This window comes from Pteropus vampyrus, unplaced genomic scaffold, assembly GCF_000151845.1.
Source record: "Pteropus vampyrus isolate Shadow unplaced genomic scaffold, Pvam_2.0 Scaffold97, whole genome shotgun sequence".
Lineage (NCBI taxonomy): Eukaryota > Metazoa > Chordata > Mammalia > Chiroptera > Pteropodidae > Pteropus > Pteropus vampyrus.
This window is the reverse complement of record NW_011888878.1, coordinates 5,126,605-5,132,060: the sequence shown is the minus strand read 5'-3', so window position 1 is coordinate 5,132,060 and position 5,456 is coordinate 5,126,605.

The window sequence follows — 5,456 nt, the reverse complement described above, 5'->3', positions numbered from 1 at the left end:
TTTTCCTTTTTTTTTTTTTTTTGGCAGTGAATATTAAATGCCTTGAAAATTTATGCTTAGCTTGCTAAGAACATGTTGAATGAGATAAGTACATGTGAAATCTCCTGAGGCTAATTTCATTATCAAATTCAGAATCTAATTACTAGTATAGTTATGTTTAAAGGCATAGATAACAGTATTTTTTTTCTATATAATTTTAAATGTTGTTTTACTCACTAGTTTTTAAGGAAAGAAAATTGTGAGAAATTCAAAGCTTGTAGAATCCTAGAGAAAATAACACAAATTCTTCTTTTTTGGGCTGGTGTAATCCCAGGATTTAGTGATATTATTATAACTTTTCTAATAAATAAAAAAGTAAATAACCAATGTGTGTGTGTGTGCACATGTGTGTTCATCGTATGCTGTGAAAATGATGGAGAAATTCACTTGCTCAACATTAGAATCAGTCCTAATTTTCTTTGAGAAAAATGAGGGAAAAGGGTGAGCAGGCAGCAGTACTAGAATGGAAAGAAGCACAGCTTAGTGAAAAGCCACTGGACTATAAATGTTGGTGAGAATTGTATTCAAATAGAGTATATACTCATACTCCCCATCCTTCAATTCTGTTTTCATTTAGGAAAAGTATTTGCTAAAGCTAAGACAATAAAATAAACCTTTCCTCCCGTGGCCTCTTTGGATGAGCTAGTTTAGAAATAGCAGTCTCAAGAACCCATGACTAATCATGAAATGTGGTAATTAGATTTTACAGAACAATGTCATAAGGAATGAGATGATAGATATGAAACACTAAGTTCTTAGGAGAAAGTTATTATCATAGCATGTTTCTTTATATATCTGGGTAACTTACTTTACCTGATTTTAAATTTTATGTATGTTAATTTATATTATTTATATGTATTAATTAAGAAATTGTTATTTTGTTAGATTTAATTCATTTTTAGAGAAAAGTTAAATTTTCAATTTTAAATATTAAAAAATGCCTACAATGTCAAGTCAAATCAAGAGTAAGGATTAATCTCTGTAACAGTGGTGTCTGGAAAAATTTATACTTGGTTCTACCATTGCTGTGGTGAACACAAGACTGGAACATCCAGAACATCCGCAATTGTCCACACACTAGCATGATACAGTGAGCTTTGAGGTAAACAGACATTGGCCATTTACTAGCTGGGTTTGGGCAAGCTATTTAACATTTCTGAGCCTCAATTTTCTCGGCTGTAAAAAGGGGATAATTCTGTCTAATTCACACTCAAGTGACATAATTACAGCATTTAGTCATTAGTAGGAGGTCAAATGTTGGCCGTGGGCACATCCGTGGTGGGGAGCACTTTCATAGAATGAAAAGAAAAATGATACGACATTTAAAGCAGGGCAAAACTTTCCTAATCCACTTCATTCCCCTGGAGATTGTCCAGTGAGCAGCTTTTCTCACAGAGAACATCTGATTGTAAAGTTTCTTGAAGCAAACCATTACGTGGAGGAGAAAAAATTAAGGATTTTATTTCAGTTCTGCTAAATACACATTAAAATTTACTCTCTTTTGTTTTCCCTACATTATGTATATGACTTTACATTCTGTTAAAATAATAAATATTGGGAAGTCAGAGGCTTGCTTTGTGAAACAGAGTATTTTAAAATTCTCTTTTGTATTGTGACTGTGTTAGTCTCAGATAAAGATACTTATTTCAGGGAAGGCAACAAGGTATAATTCAAAAGATAAAGGGCAGATCTCTGACAGAAAATTGCCATCTGATGGCAGAATTTTTCACTTACACAGTATAATTTATTTCAGTCTTTCACATTAGTGTGGTCTTTGAAACATCAAAATCTGACAAAACCCAAAGAGGCAATATTTAGATATGATGTATGTCTGGCAGAATGATTTATATGTGGAGTGTTTAATTATATAAATAAATGCTATTTCTTCTAAAATTGGAATTTTCAGTTATTCTAAAAAAGAGTCTCTCCCCTCAGACCCCACCCTCTTTTATTTGTCTTTTCCTATAACATTTCTATAATTTAATCAAGTTGCAACCATTCCCTGAACAGAAAGAAACAGGCCAGCACAAGTAAATTTATGACTTGGTTCTTATTCTATCTCTCATTAGTTTTCATTTGATTGTGTCTTTTTTTAGATTCCAGCAAAAGGGTAAGTTTCATAGGAGAACAGAGGTTAGAATTTATAGACATTGGGTTTATGTGAGAATGGCTGAAGAATGGTAGCTCTGTTTGGATCCAGCAGAACATCAAACCAAGCCACATCCTTACCTCTAGGCATCATTTGCTTATTTACTAGGAAATATGAAGAAGAAAGAACAAATTTTGGATTTTTTCTCAGTATTAGAGTGGTTCAATTAACTATTTTTTAAAAGGTGTTTTAAATCTTTGAACAGAAACAATATAACTTTTAGAAAAAAATTATAAGCATTATCTTTTTAGATAGTTATAGCTGCAAGGTTATTCACAATTAATTGTTCCAAGCTTCTGTAATAGATGATAAAAAAACAAAAGGGATTCAGAGGATTATAGTCACCTGTACAAGAGCATGAAGTTAGCTAGTGTCAGAGCTGAAACTCAAATCTGGAAACCTCACTTTATTGTTCCTTCCCACGAACTATTCCATCTTAGAGTGGGGACTTGAGTGTCGTGGCAGTAAGGTGGATTCACTTCATGGGAAAATTCATATTATTTGGGGAAAAATGTAAGGTCTGATGTGTCTTGGCAAAAAATATTGTTTTGGAGTTAGAGAAGTACAACAAAGGTTTGATTCAGATCTTTTCTTAAAAGGTCAGCTCTGTCATTCATTATTCCTCTTAAAAGCCTCAATTCCATATGTAGCATGGTCAAGGTTTATGCTAGGTCTTGGAGAGTCAAAGACAAATAAGATTTTGTGAGGACCTCAAGGAGCTTATAATTCAATTCTGGTCCCTAAATACCCTTTCTCTCACTTTGAGGTTGAAGAAGAGATATTAAAACTTCTAAATATATTTGTTTCCTAAAAAGTAAGAAAAACAGTAACTTTATGAAAAATTTAGCACACAGATCAAAGTAGTTCATGTAAATGATTTATAAATAAATATACTAACATTGGAGATGTATACACAAATATTTTTACTAATAGGGATGGGTGACAAAATGGAGATACTATATAGTGAGAGCAATAGATAAACCTAGTGTGTTTAGAGACTGGTGTGGGGGATATATTTTTCATAAATTGATTTCAATATTATAAAAGGTCGATTTTCAAACTGAGAGGAGAACACCCTCATAGTAGGGAATATCATATATATTTTCAAGGAAAGAGTGTAATTTGAAAAAAGTGATATTTTGTCCTATTGCTTCAATTTATTTTTGAAATTAATACTTAATTTTTAATATAGCTATGGGATGGTGAGAATTTGTATTTATTACTAAGAGTCATAGAACAAAAAAGAATGAGAAAGCTGCTTAGTGAGATTTAGAAGAAAGAAAATGAACTTTGGAATCAATCATTAGGAGTTTCACATCTTTGCTGGTAACCTTGGTCAAGTCCTTTAAACTGAGGTTAACTCAGTTTCTTCAACTGTAAAGTGAATAGAAAAGTAACATTTGGTAAGGTTGTGGTGAGAATTAAAGTGAAATAGTGTCTGAATTGTATGGACAGTGCCTGATAGATGCTAGAAGAGGCAAGAAATATTAGTGTTCTTTTGAAATAAGACATTTTAAGGGTTAAATATACACCTTGATGTTAAAAATTGGCTTCTAAAGATTAAAATTTCATCTGAAACTGTCAGTTCTTTATGAGTGATGTTTACATTGCCTAGAGATATTAACTGTGACTATTGACATCTTAATAAGATCTCCAAATTTTTTTCATAAATAAATGGGCAGTATTGTAGTGAGACATGAAATTCTATTATGGACTTAAAAACAAGTTGAAAGAATAGTGAAACAAGGAAGAGAAAAATGCAAGTCACAGCATGAAAAGAAATTAATTGTACAACAACTTTGCCTTCTACACTGGGACTTTAAATGTTAATATTTTCAAAGAACTCTCTGACAAGTGGGGCTGAATAACAAGATGGCTAACATACCAGATGATAAATTATTTAGTCAGGGCAAAGATGAGAGAGGAGCTTTAAAGACTCCCTTAACATACTGAATAGATTAGATAATTGTGGAACAAACATAGTTAATTGAACAAAATAACAGCAGGTGAAATTCAACATAGGCAAGCGTGAAGAAGGGCACACTGAAGAATAGGATGTAAATTACTTACACACATTGTACATTCCTAATTGATTGTAAAACCTCTCAGGGAAATGAATTAACAGATAGTGTGGGTCAGTTAAAGAAGCAGCTTGCCTGGTACACAAAAATTTCCATAGATTGAAAGAGCATTTTCTTATTAAAAGCATTACCTTAATTCTTAAAAATATTATATTTGCATTTAATGTAGAATATTGTAAGGAAAAATGGGAAAAATCTTCAAAACAGCAGTGAAACTGGGGTAGAGGTAGTAGGAAAGGCACACAAATAAAATTGTTGAATATTTAACATATGCCAGGCATTGGGGTGCCATAGTAAATTGCATTATTTTCTCCAATTTTTGCCATTCTTTGTGTCCAAGACTTTTGCTCCATGGCTTTGCACTTTCTCTTACCAGAGGTGGATATATTTCCATGCTCCATTAAATTTGGGCTTGCCACATGGCTTGCTTTAGCTAATCAGGTACTAGCAGATACGACCTGCACAGAATCTTAAATGTACTTGTGCATATAATAGGCATGCTCTCATGTCTTTCTGCTATAGCTGTGAGATCATGCATGAGATATCCATTAAGGAGGATGAATGTTCCTTATGTAAGCCACTGAGATTCTGTAGTAATGATTAACTTTATGTGTTGAATTGACTGGGCCATAGGATGCCCAGATATTTGGGAAACATTATTCTGGGTGTTTGTGAGGGTATTTTTGAATGTGATCAATATTTAAGACAATAGGCTAAGCAAAGGAAATTTCCCTCTCTAACCTCATCCAAATTGTTGAAGGCATGAATGGAATAACTAGGCTGAATCTCCTGCGAATAAAAAGAATCTCTTCCTGCCTAGCTACTTGAACTGGAACATCAGTCTTTTCTTGCCTTCAGACTCAAACTGAAACATCAGTTCTTTGTGGCTCTGAAGTCAACTGGCTTTTGGACTTAAACTTACATCTGGGTTTCCAGCTTGCTGACTTCAAATCTTGGAACTTCTCAGCTTCCATAATCCTCTAAGTCAATTCTTTATAACAAATCTACTGGTAGATAATAGATAGGTAGATGATAAATAGATAGATAGATAGATAGATAGATAGATAGATAGATAGATAGATAGATAGATACATAGCTATCACATATTGGCTCTGCTTCTCTGGAGAACCTGATACAGTAGCTCTTTGTTACATGGCTATTTGTTACATTAGCATTGAGTTGATACA